The sequence below is a fragment of the Castor canadensis genome, chromosome X (assembly GCF_047511655.1).
Source record: "Castor canadensis chromosome X, mCasCan1.hap1v2, whole genome shotgun sequence".
NCBI lineage: Eukaryota > Metazoa > Chordata > Mammalia > Rodentia > Castoridae > Castor > Castor canadensis.
The window spans coordinates 101,888,038-101,905,526 of NC_133405.1; the positions used below are offsets into that span (position 1 = coordinate 101,888,038).

General features: G+C 37.6%; 1 protein-coding gene and 1 pseudogene across 6 annotated transcripts in view; one reads left to right on the forward strand and one right to left on the reverse strand.

The window, feature by feature from the left end:
* Positions 1 to 17,489, reverse strand: part of Kdm6a (lysine demethylase 6A) — a 198,442-nt gene that overhangs the window by 136,081 nt on the left and 44,872 nt on the right. The gene's annotated exons all lie outside the window — the stretch shown is intronic.
* Positions 10,301 to 11,013, forward strand: LOC141419799 (large ribosomal subunit protein eL8 pseudogene; annotated as a pseudogene).

Consider the following 17,489-nt stretch of genomic DNA (forward strand, 5'->3'; position numbering starts at 1 on the left):
ATGGACTCTGTGCTTACACTTACACATACACACGCGCGCGCACACACACACACACACACACACAGAGCTAACATTTTTTAAAAAGGTGTTTGACACAGCTTTTTTCCAAATAAATTTTCTCTGCAGCATGATAAATGCAACATTGTACAGATGGTATATATTCAAGCACACTAAAGGGCTGGCGGAGTGGCTCAAGTGGCAAACGCATATCTAGCAAGCGTGAGATCCTGAGTTCAAACCCCAGTGCTGCTCAAAAAACAAATTAACTATCAAGTACACTGTTTATAAAGTCTCATTCAAATCAAGCATATGAATTAAGTCTTGAAGAACCTTTAAAATAGTGTGCTTTAAAATTTGGAGGAAAGTACAACATGAGATACAACTTCAGTTCAGTGTAGCTTTTGTGAGCAAAGCCCAGAGTGACCCTGTGATTCTTCCCTATAAAGCAAAATCCATTATACTTTAAAAATAAATTTAAAAAAAAAGCCACCTTATTTGCCTGCTAATCTACCAGGTCTATTATTTACTTCTATGGTTTGAGTATGTTTGAGAGTTCATGTGTTGGAAGCTTATTTCCAGTGGGGTGTAGTTGAGAGTAATGCTGCTGTTCTAGTGTGGAACCTTTACTAAGAAGTAGAGCCTAGTGGGAAGTGGTTAGGTCCTGTGAGGTACTGCTCTTGGAAAGGATTAAGTAGTTCTCATGGGATGTGGTTAGAAAGAGGGCTGTAATAAAAGAACAAGTTTGACTTCTAAACTGCTCTCTGGCTTCCCGTCTCAGAACGTGATCCCTCTCTCTTGCACAAGCTCCTGCTATTCTAACATTATCAAGATATCGTCACCAGAGCTGACAGGATGTCTTTGAACCTCAATGAACCTCTTTTCTTTGTAAGTATCCAGCCTCAAATATTTCATTTTAGCAACAGAAAACAGACTACTACCTAGAGGTTGACAAAGACAATCTTACAGCAAGCTTCTCCCTGTCATTTTGGCTGGACATGTTTAATTCAGAGTTCCAAAAAGACATACAAAGAAAGCCTGTCTGCAGCAACATTATTTTGGCCATATCTTCAGGATGGTAAAAGACTGTTTACTTGTTATAGCCTGGACAAATATGTAATTCAAATGAATTGTTGTTAGCAAAGTATGCACATTTCTGAGAAAATGCACAGAAAAAGAAGCAAGCACTTCAAATAGCATGAAAGACTAGAAGAAATGTTTATGAGCATGAGCTCCACTGAATAAAATCTGCTTTGTATTCTATGATTTCTATTACATATCTATGCACTTCAATTTATTGAATAAATGAAAAACCCTGAAACTAGAGAAACTGCAACAGTGGCTTCTCCTCAAAGAAAAAAATACTTTTTATTCACTATGAATAAAATTCATACTTTTCTCCGTGTTCTCTGTGTATACATACAAATGGTACAAACTTTTATATGTAAATTAATACACTACTTCATTAATTCAATGTTAACTTTACCTCATCAAAACAAAAAGATTTCAAATTATCATCTGCATAGCATTTTATTAAACAGTTAACAAAGTTTTTACTATTATTATTTCCCTCTGAATATAATTTAGCAAATGTATATTCCTTTAAATTCCTCAGTCACATGAAAAGCACAATTTAGGCTTTTGATCTGCCCAAAAAGCAAAGATGAACCAATATGCCATCCATCAGTAGGACTCATTTAATTCTGATTGGTTTTTTCCAAATATTTAATAGCAAAGTTTGTTACTTCTTTCATGAATTATCAACCTATTCAAAAGTTGTACATAGTTTCCTATTGGATTATAAATAGCTCTTTTCATTAATGATATGTCAAGTCCTATTCATACATAAAGGATTTTTATAAAAGGCTGTCACAGGATATTTGTTCCCAGTTTGCATTTACCAATAAATTCTTTATAATTTGGGGAGGTGGGGGTTCTGTTTTGTTTTTTGCAGTACTGGGGCTTGAACTCAGGGCTTACACTTTCAGCCACTCCACCAGTCCCTTTTTGTGATGGGTTTTTTCGAGATAAGGTCAAACCTTGATCCTCCTGAGTAGCTTGATCTCTGCCTCCTGAGTAGCTAGGATTACAGGCTTGAACTATCAGGGCCCAGCTTCTTTATAGTTTTTGCTGTAAAGGGTTCCCTAGTTTCTCAAAACCAATCAACCAACCACTATTTCCTTTACAGTAAATACATTAGATTTGGAATAAAATCCCAAGCCCCTGACTTGATTAAATATGCACTGATATTTTCTACTATAAAGCAAGGACCCTAATTGCAGTGTTCTTCCCTATCCAATTTTGTACTTCCCCCCATCATGAGTCAGGATCTATAACTCCTCATGAACTAAAAAACTTAACCACACATGGCTCTGTTCCTGAGATTTAGCTTCTAAAGCTTTCAAACAATGTACCAGAAATGAGTAACAGGAGCTCTACAACAGAAATAGCCTTGACTTTTGGGGCTGCCATATATAAAACAGCCCTGGTTCCAGGGCAATCAAAGCCTCTGAGTTTATACAAACATAATACATACATACACACAAAATTGCCAATATTAAGTGTTCTCAATAGTTTCTCCCAGTAATTAGTATAAACTATCAATTTCCCACTTACAGACAACTGCTACTACTGAAAATATAAGATGAAACATGGGGATGGGGGGGAGTGAGTGGAGACACAAGTTTCTTAACGTGAACTCAACCTAGCAACGAAGTTACAAAGGGTAGGCAGGGGAGGTGGAGTAGGGGGCCAAACTCAGAGAAGCAGACACAGAGAGAATGCCAAAGCAACTTTTTGTATTGAAGCCAGAGCCAGGTGTGGTAGTAAAGCCACGCCAGCCTGGGCTACATACATGAGTTCATAGCCAGCCTAAGCTACACAGCAAAACTTTTTCTCCAAAAACCAAGGGCTAGGGATATAGCTCAATAGTAAAGTAATTGCTTAGCATGCCTAATGCCCTGGGTACTATCCCCTTCCACCCCACCCCCAAAAAAGTCCAGTGTAAACCTGAGCACTGGGTTTGGAGGCCTCATCTACGGAACAGAATACACAAAGCCTGGAGGCCACCAATGAAATGAGTCAAACCCAAGCCACACCCCATCCCCCCCCAAAAAAAACTCTAAAATATTTTATCAAAACTCTGAACCTGAAAAGAAAACTTTCTTACTCATTAGTGATTTATACTAAATACTATACTCATTTTCATATAAAATATGAAAACTGACCACCCAAAATACCATTTCAATTTAGCTGCAATCTCTAAGCTCACATTCAAAATTTTATTTTAAATCAGTGAAATAAATACCAACCCACTAGTCTCAGAAAAAAAAAACTTAAAAATAGCTTTTCCAAGAAGACATACACTTGAATTACTGAAGTGACATTCTTCTTGACATCTCTATCTCCCACTCCACTAGGATATCTGAGGTTTAAAATTCTAAAGTCTATGGACTTATGCTTTCAGTAAAGATTCAATGAAGGGACCGAATTCATTCCTGCGTGAAACAACTAAATACCCAGAGAAAAACATGTGAAACAAAAGTTTATAACATTGAATACAAAAGAACCCACAACAATAATCACTGAGAAAACCAAGGATGTGAGCTCTTAAATTACTCCAAACTTACTGCCTAGAGGCTTTTTAGGCTGCTGCACATGAGAAAACTTCTTGCTCTAGCACGGTAGCAGGACATAAAATCAAGATAGAAAAATCATTAGCATTTCTACACACTAATAATGAACAAACTGAAAAGGAATATATGAAAACAATTCCATTTACAATAGCCTCAAAAAAAATCAAATACCTAGGTGTAAACCTAACAAAGGATGTGAATGACCTCTACAAGGAAAACTATAAACTTCTGAAGATTGAGAAAGACTATAGAAAGTGGAGAGATCTCCCATGCAATTAGATTGGTAGAATCAACATGGTAAAAATGTCTATACTCCCAAAAGTAATCTACATGTTTAATGCAATTCCCATCAAAATTCCAATGACATTCATTAAAGAGATTGAAAAATCTACTGTTAAATTTGTATGGAAACTTTACAAGAGGCCAGGAATAGCCAAGGCAATACTCAGTCAAAAGAACAATGCTGGAGGTATCACGACACCGGACTTCAAACTATATTACAAAGCAGTAACAATAAAAACAGCATGGTACTGGCACAAAAACAGACATGAAGACCAGCGAAACAGAATAGAGGACCCAGATATGAAGCCACAAAACTATAACCAACTTGTCTTTGACGAAGGTGCTAAAAATATACGATGGAGAAAAAGCAGCCTTTTCAACAAAAACTGTTGGGAAAACTGGCTAGCAGTCTGCAAAAAACTGAAACTAGATCCATGTATATCACCCTATACCAAGATTAACTCAAAATGGATCAAGGATCTTAATATCAGACCCCAAACTCTAAAGTTGATACAGGAAAGAGTAGGAAATACTCTGGAATTAGTAGGTATAGGTAAGAACTTTCTCAATGGAACCTAAGCTGTGCTCAGCAACTAAGAGATATCATAGATAAATGGGACCTCATAAAACTAAAAAGCTTCTGTTCAACAAAAGAAATGGTCTCTAAACTGAAGAGAACACCCACAGAGTGGGAGAAAATATTTGCCAGCTACACATCAGACAAAGGATTGATAACCAGAATACATAGGGAACTCAAAAAACTAAATTCCCCCAAAACTAGTGAACCAATAAAGAAATGGGCAAGTGAACTAAACAGAACTTTCTCAAAAGAAGAAATTCAAATGGCCAAAAAACACATGAAAAATGCTCACCATCTCTAGCAATAAAGGAAATGCAAATTAAAACCACACTAAGATTCCACCTCACCCCTGTTAAAATAGCCATCATTAGCAACACCACGAACAACAGGTGTTGGTGAGGATGCGGGGGAAAAAGGAACCCTCTTACACTGTTGGTGGGAATGTAAACTAGTACAACCACTCTGGAAAAAAATTTGGAGGCTACTTAAAAAGCTAAACATTGATCTACCATTTGATCCAGCAATACCACTCTTGGGGATATACCCAAAAGAATGTGACTCAGGTTACTCCAGAGGCACCTGCACACCCATGTTTATTGTGGCACTATTCACAATAGCCAAGTTATGGAAATAGCCAAGGTGCCCCACTACTGATGAATGGATCAAGAAAATGTGGTATGTATACACAATGGAATTTTAACCAAATTTATGCTAAATGCTAAGTATGCAGAACCAAATGTACCTTTAACAAGGCATAGCAATTGTATTTTCCAAAGAATGCCACATATCTACCGTCCCACTCATGCTTCCTAGAACATGATCTTGACACTCTACACACTTCTTATCAAGAGGTGGGGCTTATATCCCATCCCCTAGAAACTTGGTGACTAGAAACTTGGACCTTTATGACTGTTTTGACTAGTTAAGAGTACAGAAGTAGTGACACTGCGAGACTTCTAAGGCAAAGTCAGAAGAAGTGAGGCAGCTCCTCTGTGTTTTGCTGGAATATTCCCTCTTGAAACTGTTAGCAGCTTTGTGAGCAGTCTAACTGTTCCAAGGACATGTTGTGAGGAAGCCAAAGCAGCTCACATGGAAAGGATACAGGGAAGGATAATAAGCCTACATGAAAAGACTAACTCAGCTGGGCACCGGTTGCTCACTCATGTAATCCCAACTACTCAAGAGGCAGAGATCAGGAGGATCACAGTTCAAAGCCAACCTGGGCCCTATCTCAAAAAAACCCTTCACAAAAAAAAGGCTGGTGGAGTGGCTCCAGGTATAGGCCCTGAGTTCAAGCCCCAATATAGAAAAGAAAGAAAGAAAGAAAGAAAAGACTAACCCAGATCAGTCCAAGTGGTCCAGCACTCTTGCTTTTTGCCTTTCTGACACCAGCAACCATTTGACTCCAACCCAATGAAAGACCAAGAACTGGAACCTCCCAAATGAGCCCTCCCCAAATTCCTGGTCCACAGAAACCATGCAAGATAATAAAAGTATGTTGTTGTTGTTGTGATGATATGTTATGCAATAACCACAGTAGAAGGCGTTTCTGCAGCCAAGATGCCCCACTACTGACGAATGGATCAAGAAAATGTGGTATCTATACACAATGGAATTTTATGCAGCCATGAAGAAGAACGAAATGTTATCATTCGCTGGTAAATGGATGGAATTGGAGAACATCATTCTGAGTGAGGTTAGCCTGGCCCAAAAGACCTAAAATCGTATGTTCTCCCTCATATGCGGACATTAGATCAAGGGCAAACACAACAACGGGATTGGATTTTGATCACATGATAAAAGCAAGAGCACACAAGGGAGATATGAGGATAGGTAAGACACCTAAAAAACTAGATAGCATTTGTTGCCCTCAACGCAGAGAAACTACTAAAGCAGGTATCTTAAAAGCAACTGAGGCCAATAGGAGAAGGGGACCAGGAACTAGAGAAAAGGTTAGATCAAGCGAATTAACCTAGATGGTAACACACACGCACAGGAAATTAATGTGAGTCAACTCCCTGTATAGCTATCCTTATCTCAACTAGCAAAAACCCTTGTTCCTTCCTATTATTGCTTATACTCTCTCTTCAACAAAATTAGAGATAAGGGCAAAATAGTTTCTGCCGGGTATCGAGGGGTAGGGGGGAGAGGGTGGGGTGGGTGGTAAGAGAGGGGGTGGGGGCAGGGGGGAGAAATGACCAAGCATTGTATGCACATATGAATAATAAAAAAATAAAAAAAAGAAACCTTCTTGCTAGCTGGAATAAAGTAGATCATTATAGTTACTGAACAGAAAGGGGGGAAAAGTTGTCATCTTATAATTCCACACCCAACAAAAATATCTTTCAAAAATGATGATCAAAGTATACCTTTTAGATATACAAAAGCTAAAAGGATTCATCACCAGCCAACTTACAGTCCAAAAAATGTTAAAAGAAATTCTGAAAGAGAAGGAAAATTATATCAAATAGAAATGTTGATCTATACAATGCGATGGACAGCCCCGGAAATAGTGCTACAAAGAACCTTGTCTGTGTTAGATTAGGGTAAACAAAAAGAAGCCACCTTAGAATTGGACCCCTCCCCCCACCCTTGCAGGTAGCTTACTGAAACCCCACCACCCACTGGAAGGACCACATCTAGCCTCAAGGAAATAAACAAGCCACCACCTCACCAAGGGGTCTAGAGCTGAGCAACTTATCTACCTAATTCCACTTATCTCCTCTAGCTTCCCTGAGCAACTTATCTAAATAGTTATCACATATCTCCTCTAGCTTCCCTCTAGCTTGACTCTACTCTGAAGAATGTTCCCACCCAGCGGGGTTTTCCCTCCAGACCACTCCCTGGAGCTCCAGCTCTCTCACTGGGGTCCCCCTCTGCAGGGCTCCTTTCTGAACAATAAACCTTGTGCTGCCTTTGAGTGGTCTCTCTGCCACTTCCATGCCTCTTTCATTTCTAACACTCACAATTTTTAAAAGTCTCCTTAAAACTAACAACAAAAAAAAACGCCTATAAACATTAACTGAGTTTAGCAAGGTCACAGAATAAAAGGCCAACATAAAAAAATAGTATTTCTATATACTTAACAATGAATAATTGGAAACAAAATTCTAAAATGCCACTTGCAATTGCTCCAAAAATATGAAATGGATAGTTATAATTCTAACAAAATATGTACAACAGAATCTATATATGCAGAAAAAAAATTACAAAATGCTAGGAGGGAGGGAGAGACCTCAAAGACCTAAATAAGTACAGGGAGATATGTTGCTCATGATTGACTCAACAGTACTAAGATGAGACACTCTCCAAACTCATTTACTATACAGATCTAGTGAAATTTCAAAACATCCCCACAGGACTTTTTGCAGATATGGAGGAAGGATTATAAAACTTATATGGAAAGGCAAAGGAATGAGAATAACCAAGCAATTCTGAAAAAGAATAAGGCTAGAACTCGTATGTCCAAATTTCAAGTCCACAGAAATCAATAAAAACCACAATCAGGTATTACTTTGCATATATTTCAATGGCTGTAATTTTCAAAAAGTGACATTACCAAGTGTCAATGAAGATGCAGAACGATTAGAATTCTCATACTGCTAGTGAGAATGCAAAATGGTATGGTCACTCTGAAACACAGGTCAACAGTAAAGTGCAAAGTTAAGCATAATTTACCATAACCCAGCAATCTCCTTCCTAAGCATTTACCCTATAAAAGTGAAAGTTTATGCTCATACCAAAACCTGTACCTGAATGTTTATAAAAGCTTTACTCATAATCATTGAAAACTGGAAATGAACCAAGTATCTTTCGTGGGTAAATGGATAAACTGTGGTAATCTATACAATGGTATAGTATTTAGCAATAAAAAGGAACTAGTGTACTAATGATATAGCATAGATGCATATCTGTATTATAGTGATTGAACAAAGCCAATCTCAAAAGACCATGGTGGATACACTTATCTAAACTCATCATTTAAAATGAGCAAAGTTAAGTATGTGAATTATACCCCAAAGACATTTGTTTTCAAAAAACAATTTTTTTCAGTAAAAAATACTAGCAATGTATTGTGGGTTTATTTTATTTACTTATACATATATATATATATATATATATATATATATATATATATGTAAAATGTATAGGATACAAAAGACAAGGATGAGAGAACTAGAAACATACTCTTTTAAGGTCCACACTATGCATAGCATGACATAACATAGGTAGACTATGTTAAAAGTTAAAATTACAGAAGTTACTAGAACAGATAAATATAAGGCTTGAGGTGAATATACAAATGTCAGTTGTATTCCTATAAATTGGCAAACACAATTAGAATTTGTGATTTTTTTTTTAAGAAGTTTATAAACCGGGCGCCAGTGGCTCATGCCTGCAATCCTAGCTACTCGGGAGGCAGAGATTAGGAGGATTGAGGTTCAAAGCCAGCACAGGGAAAACAGTTCACAAGACCCTATCTTGAAAACCTCAATACAAAACTGGGCTGGTGAAGTGGCTCCAGTGGTAAAGTGCCTGCCTAGCAAGCATAAAGCCCTAATTTCAAACCCCAGTGCTGCCAAAAAAAGAAGTATGTAACACTGTGCCCCCCCCAAAGTATGTAACTATAAATCTAAGAAAAGTGCTCAACATTTGTACATGGAAATAATCAAGCACTCATTAAAAATCAAAGACTGTCCAATTCTCCCTAATTTGGAAAATTCATTAAGAGTGTGTGTGTGTGTGTGTGTGTGTGTGTGTGTGTGTGTGTATTCAAAGCAACCCCAACCTAAATTTTAACAGCTTTTTTGTATATATACAGACGACATAATTCTAAAATGAACTAGGACTGGTAGAGTGGCTCAAGTGGTAGAGCGCCTGCCTAGTACCACCAAAAAAAAAAAAAAATCTAAAATTAACTAGAATGCCCAAAACAATTAAGAAAAAGCACCTAAACATGTACTTCATAAAGGTGAAATGAAGATATTTTCAGAAATGTGAATATAGCAGACCCACACTCAGAAAACAACCTCAAAAGAAACATTAGAGATGCAGTAAGAGATGGCAAGCAAAGAAAATGTTAAATATGGATGCAACAACTTTAAATACACTGTTTAAAACACATACAGAAGTCAGGTGTGGGAGTTTACACATGTAATTCCAGCAGGCAGCAGGATTGTGAGTTTTGAAGCCAGCCTAGGCTATAGAGTGAAACCCTGCCCCTTGCCCCCAAATAAGTGGGATGGGGGATATAGTTCAGTGGTACAGCACTAGCCTAAGCACACTTGAGGCCTGGGTTCAATCCCCAGAACACACACATACACACACAAAAATAATACTAAAACAAACCAACCAACCCACATACAGAATTATAGGGAGAGTAAACAGGCTTTTAGGAATCTTGCATTGCCCAAGAAAAGGGAAAAATCATCAATTAGACTTTGATTTGCTATAATCTCTAAACATACATGCATGTATAAACATACATGTATAATCTCTAGAATACATGCTATTCTCAAAGTGCGGATCATAGTCAACTAGAACGCTCCAAGTCTTTCAGGAGGTCTGCTACATCAAAATTATTTTCATTATACTATTAAGATGTTATTCCTCTTTTTAACTCTATCAACATTTATACTAATAACACAAAAGCAATGGTAAGCAAAATCGCTGGCACCCTAGTAGGAAACAAGGCAAAGGCACCAAACTAAATACTATATTCTTATTTTCTTCACAAATAAGCACTTATGGTTTGGGGGATTATACTTTGCTTTTTAATGCCAGTTTTAATTTAAGAATATCCTCAATGTTCCTCCAGCCATCCACATTGCCAAAAGGAAAGAAGGTAGGCCCTGCCCCTGTTGTCATGAAGCAACAAGAAAACAAGAAAGTGATAAATCCTCTATTTGACAAATGTGTAAGAATTTGAGCACTGGACAGGGCATCCCAAAGGGACCTCACCTACTTTGTCAAATGGTCTCACTGTAACTGGCTGCCATAGCAAAGGGCCCTCCTCTATAAGCTGCTGAAAGTGCTTCTGCAATTAACCAGTTCACCCAAGGCTTTAAATGGCCAACAGCTACACAACTGCTTAAACTGGCCCACAAATACAGACCAGACCCAAAGCAAAAGACTATTGGCCTGGGCTAAGAGAAAAGTTGCTGGTAAAGGTGATGTCCCCATTAAGAGAACATCTGTCCTTTAGGCACCTCTTTGGTAGAAAGCAAGAAGGGTTACCTGGTGGTGACTTGCTCATGATGTGGATACCATTCAGGTGGTTATCTTCCTGTCTGCCCTATTACCTTATAAGATGGGCATTTCCTAAGGCTTCAAGGGGAAAGCCAGACTGAGAAATCTAGCACCATTGTTGCCATGGCACAGGTTAACTCAAAAGACAAAGTAGCTCTAGCTAAGTTGGTGGAAGCTATCAGGGACAATTACAATGACATATATCCCAAGATCTACCATCAGTGGGGAGTCCTGAGTCTAAAAATCTGTGACTTACACTGTCAACCCTAAAAAGACAGAGGCTAAAATTTGTCACTGAAATGGGATATGTACATTGTTGAGTTTTCTACACACACACACACAAAATTGTCCTTTTAAAAAAAAAAAGCATATCCTCTATGAAATGGCAGAAAAAGTTCATTAAATGCCAACCCTAAATCTGTATGACAAAATGAGAATTTCACTTAAAGTATTTCTGCTCCATATCAAAGTGCAAGAGCTTCACTGTATTGAGGGAAAGAACATAGGTGATTAAGTTATAAACTGAATTAGCCTCTTTTCTCATGGAACATCATTTTTACTCAAAAGAATAACTGCCAAAGTATGCTTTTCAGACTTGAGCATTTAGAAGACATCTTTTCAAATATGAATGAGTCTATCATTCAAGCAAAGCAGCTAGCAATATTTGTCACCAATAATTAAATTTGAGACTTCAAAAAGTCAGAAGTTTGGAAATTCATATCAACCACTACTGTGAGTTTGAAAGCTCCCCATATTTAAAGGATTTTCTTATGAGATTGGTGGTGATATTAATGAAGTTTTTTATTTTTGATTCTGTTTTTCAGTCATTGCTAGGCATGGAACTCAAGACCTCACACTCGCTAAGCATGTGCTCTATCACTAAGCTACATCCCCAACCCTGAATGCAATTTTTTGATACTGTACAATGAAGTGTTTGACATTTTGAATAACTCACAGTACCCTCCTATTCCTTCTTTGCCTCCCCTTCATTCAACTGTTCCAAATCAAAAATGTAACCATTTATGGAAAAAAAACTTCCCTATTATTCAGGGTTACAACAGTATCATTTTGCTATCGAAAAAACCTAAAACTTATCTTACAATGCTACAACCTCACCAAAGGATGGAGGGGGAGGGGGAGAGTCAATGTACTACCAATTCACTGCGAGTCTGAAGTTCTAAGGAATTTTCAATAAACTATGAAGGGTCATTACATAATTTATAGTAATCATTTATGGTACATTCTAAGTAATTTGTTACTATATGGGTAAAAGGTTAGCAAAACTGTCCTCTATGGAAAAATTTGTATCGGTTGTGTCATTATCCACATTCATTATGGTAAATATTATTCCTGACTGGTGAAATAAATCTAGAATGAGAGAATTATAAATGAACCATAAATATCTGGTAGGATGCCATCTTTCGAATACTCACAGAACACTGACTCTTCTAACTGAACATTTCCTTAGAGAGACCATACAGGACATTTGCCCACAAAACTGTTACAAATGATATTGGCTGCAAGTTGGGGGGGGAGAAAGGAGGTGTATTTCTTCTTTTTCTTTTAGGGAAGTACTGGGGTTTAAACTCAGGGCCTCCCACTTGCTAGGCAGGTACTCTTAACTTGAGCCACTCCACCAGACCTGTTTTGTATTGGGTGTTTTTGAGATAGGGTCTTTATTTACCCCACGATGGTCAATGATCCTCCTGATTTCTGCCTCCTGAGTAGATAGGATTACAGGGGTGAGTGACCCTGGCCAGGGAGGAAGGTATTTCTAAGACTGATATGGTAGACTGAAAGAAAGAAAGAGAGAGAGAAAAGAAAAAAGAAAAAACAAATATATGGTTAAGATTCAAAAAATAGGGCTTGGCCTGGCACTGGTGGCTCACGCCTGTAATCAGAGTTACTCAGGAGGCAGAGACCAGGAGGACGGTGGTTCAAAGCCAGCCCAGGCAAATAGTTCATGAGATACCATCTTGAAAATACCCAACACAAAAAGGGGCTAGCAGAGTGACTCAGTGGTATAGCACCTGCCTACCAAGCATGAGGCCCTGAGTTCAAACCCCAGCACTAGGGGGGGAAAAAAATGATGGGGGTAGGTGAAGCTGTGAAACTAAATGAGGAAGATACAAAAGACAAGGCGGTACCAGCCTATAATCCCAGCACTTGGGAGGCTGAGGTAGGAGGATGGAGAATCCAAGGCCAGCCTGGGCTACATAATAAGACTGTCAGGTAAAGAAAGGAGAGAGTCAGGGAGATAGAAGAAAAAGAAAGGACAGCTAAATAAGAGGAAAACTGAGAGACCTTGGTATATTAGGGAAACCAAAAGAAGGAAAAAGGTTTTTTTTAATGGAAAATACAGTCTATTGTACAGAATGTTAGTTAAAAAGTCAAGTAAGATGTAAGTAACCTGCCGTGCACCAAAATATTACTAAGGCACAAAAACAGCAGCAAAAGGCTAACTATATCAATCAAGAACACTTAATAGTCTATCTAGCTACAACTGCAATGATCTAAAAGGCACAAGAATATACAGACAAGCTCCTTAGATCAAGACAAACCAGGAGGTCCAAACAGCCATGAATTCCTTGGTTTCAAAATATTAAAGTTAAAATTTTTTTTTAAATTGCAACACTGGATAAATGTTTATCTTTAACACAGGTAGAGTTTATTCTCTACTCTGTTTTACAATGACTATCTCCACTCCCCATCACAGGAAAAAGCACTCACTATCATTGGGGAAATGCAAATTAAAAACTAAATGAAGGACTGGAGGTATAACCCAAGCAGTATAGCAAACACAAAGTCCCAAGTTCAAATCCAGTACCACAAAAAAAAAAAAGAAAAAAACTAAATGAGGATGAAGTACTACTATGCACATATTAGAATGTCTAAAATTAAAAAGAGCAACAATATCAAAGAGTGGCAAGGACATGAAAGAATTGCAACTCTCATACACTGCCAGTAGAAATGTATTTAAAATGGTACAACCATTTTGGAGTAGTTTGAGAGTTTATTCAGTTAAATATACCTACAATACAATACAATGATTCCACTCCTAGGTATTTACCTAAAGAAAAGGAAATAAAATATATAACGCCCATACAAAAAGACTTGTATAAGAATGTCCATAGCACTTTTAATAACCCCAAACCAGAAACCCAAAAGTTCGTCACAAGGTTTCAAATTATGCTATATCCATAAACTCAATTACTTCTCAGCAATAAAAGACAAAAAACATTGATGCACACAGCATGGGTAAGTCTTAAAAATTATGCTGAAAGAAACTGGGCCAAAAGAATACATAGTACGTGATCACATTTAAGCAAAACTTTAGAAAATGCACACTAATCTAACCTAATAGGAAGACAATCAGTGTCTGCTTGAGGATGGTAGAAGGCAGGAGAAACAGATTATGAAAGCACATGAGGAAACATTCGAGATGATGGATATATTCCTTAACTTGTTTTGGTGTAGTGTAGTATGTCGAAACTTAACAAATTATACACTTTAAGTATGGGCAGTTTACTATACAGTAATTATTCTTCAATAAAGCTGCTTTTTAAAAAAGAAAGGAAAAGGGTAAGTTGGCTAGACAGCATGGCTAAATCATAGATGAGACAAAATAAACTTCCAATAATAATACAGTTCCACACCTAACAAAAAAATTAATATATCCTTTCTTGAAAAATACTTTTAACAGTTAGCTATAAAGGTAAACATATACCAGCCATGACCTATCCCTATCACTCCTAAATATTTTATGCTAGAGAAATGAGAACTCGTATCCTCAAAAATATGTTCATAAATGTTTAAACAACTCCATCCATAGTTGCCAAAATTCAAGAACAACCCAAATGTCCTTCAACAGATCAACAGATAAACTGGTACCTCTATACAATGAAATGCTGCTCAGCAGAAATAATAGTAATAAAAAACTATTAATGCAGACAAAGGAAACTCCAGGACAGTATGCTGAGTTTAAAAAAAAAAAAAAAACCCAAAAGATTATTTGCTGTATGATTCCATTTATATATATGACTTGTTTTTTTGGTGGGACTGGGATTTCAACTCAGAGCTTAAGCCACACCTCCAGTCCATTTTGCTCAGGTTATTTTGGAGATGGGCTCTTGGGAACTATTTGCTCAGGCTAACCTCGAACAGCGATTCACCAGATCTCAGCCTCCCAAGTAGTTAGGACTACGGGGGCCTGAGCCATCAGCACCCATCTAAATGACATTGTGGAAAAGATAAAAAGTACAGACATGGAGTCTTTGAGAGGTTGCCAGGGGTTATGGGTTGAGGACAGTGTGATTATAAAGGCAGAGCATGAGCTCTGAATCCTGATAGTGATTTGTATGTCAATGTTTACAGTATAGTAAACCAAAAGCAAAAAGTAAAATTTGGCATGGATTTATTTTTTAAGTAAAAGAATGAAATACAAAACAAAGACTAGAAAATGATCAAAGACATACAATAAATTTTAAAGCATTTATTCAAGAAAAACTACTGAACCACAGTAAAAATAGGAGGAGTGTGGCATGTTCATGTGGGGCACTCCCAAAATCCCTACCCTATCAAGGTCCTTAGGAAGGTAGTCCTCCTACCAGAGCAGGCAGAGAAAGCTGTCAAAAACACCAGCTGTGGGCTGGTGGAGTGACTTAAGCGGTAGAGTGTCTACCTAGCAAGCATGAAGCCCTGAGTTCAAACCCTAGTACAACAACAACAAAAAAAAAAAAAAAACCAGCTCCAATGACAGAGGAGCTGGTATACAAATAAACATAATTACAAAATGAAAGTCTCCCAAGTAACAAGTGTTGGTTCCAGTGGCTCATGCCTGTAACGGACTCGGGAAGCAGACATCAGGAAGACTGCAGTTAGAAGCCAGGCCCAGCAAGTAGTTCGTGAGACCCTATCTCAAAACTACCCAGCACAAAATAGGGCTGGCAGAGTGGTTCAAGTGGTAGAGAGCCTGCCTACGGAGCACGAGGCCCTGAGTTCAAACCCTAGTACCACCAAAAAAAAAGGGCATAAAACTACAATATTGATTAGGCCAATCATAAAGCCAAATCTAAGTTTTACTAGGTGATCTAGAGAATGAAACAGTGGTTGTAGACCTTGATAAGCTCCCACATATTCTTAGAGATCTGGAACGCTGTGCGCACTCAAGAAACTAGAAAAGCCTCTTGCCATGTACTCATCTGACTCCATGTACAAGCAGAAAGTAAAAGTCACAATGGATTTATAAACTATTTGAACTTTTAAAGCAATCCCAACCAATACATAGTCACCTCCTCAACATATATATAGAAGCCTTACAGATTGGTTCAAGATATTTAAGCACAAACTCTAGTAGGTCACCAAGTATACAGGTCCAGCAGTGACCTCTAAGAAGACAAGATTAACAATAAAAATTATGGGGGGGTAGAAGGGGCTTACAATATTTTATTGAAAATGTAGAATTTAACAAAATATGAGACATGCAAAGACACAGACTTAAGGGAGGTGGACTGCATGGTTCAAGTGGTAAAACATAAGGCCCTGCGTTCAAACTCTAGTACCACTCAAAAGAAAGCTGGGAAACTATAAAAAAGATTAAAGACAACATGAAGGAGACAACACAATGCAAACCATAATCCCTTTAAATAAATAAAAAAATTGGGGGGGATGGGGGGAGGGATGGGGAAGGGCCAGTCCTAGGGTTTGAACTCAGGGCCTCATGCTTGCTAGGCAGGTGCTCTACCACTTGAGCTACTCTGCCAGTCCCCAAGATCCTGGATTTCTTAAAATAACAAATACAAAGGACACTGTGGGGGAATGAAGAAATGTCAATATATTAGATAGCAGTATTATTGATATTAAATTTCCAGAAAGTGTTAACCACACGGTGGCCCCTATTCTTAGGAAATCCATGCTTTAAAGGATTTAGGTAACTTTCAAGGGAGTTACTAAAATGTGAAGAGAAAGAAAATAAATTGGTGAATAGGGCACTATCTTTTGAATTTTTCTGATGGCCTGATCATTTTTCAAAAAAAGTTAAGGAAAATAAAAGTAAATATCCAACAATGGGAGTCTAACTAAATAAAGGTCAGTAACCTCCAGGTAGTGAAACATTCCAGAATTACTCAAAAGAATGAAATTGTAATATATTTTTGATATTGGAGGTATCTGTTGGTAATGATAGTAGGTAGTAGGCAATGTATCTGAAAGGTAAGCTATTGAATACTGTATATATTTATGTAAAAACAAATACCAACATGAACACATGCAGAAGCACTGGAACACACTTCAATGAAAATTAGTAACAATAAGGAGATAATGAAAGCTTTCAGGTTTTTGCTTTACATCACAGCATTTTTTACTATTTAAATTGTGTATAATTTGCATATACAACTTTTTTGTCAACACAGTTACCTTGGTGGTAGGTGGTGGGCATTCTATGTTTTGTTTTTTATACTTAAGGGAAAAAGGGAACCGAAAGGGAGGGAGGGTAAAGGGAATTCAATTCAGCAGGCCTCAAATGCACTTCTCAGGAAATGAATACTTTCAAATACTTCTTTCCTTTCAAAACCATAACCTTCAAAGTCCTTTCACTGTGTTTTAAATAGAAATGTCTCTGAGAGGCTTTTTTGTTTGTTTTGAAAGGGGGCAGGGAGGACAGGAAATATTGTAATTGTTTAAAGGTCTTCTCTTTTCAGAATCTACAAGGTGCAATCACAATTACCAATGACACACCTGTGTATATA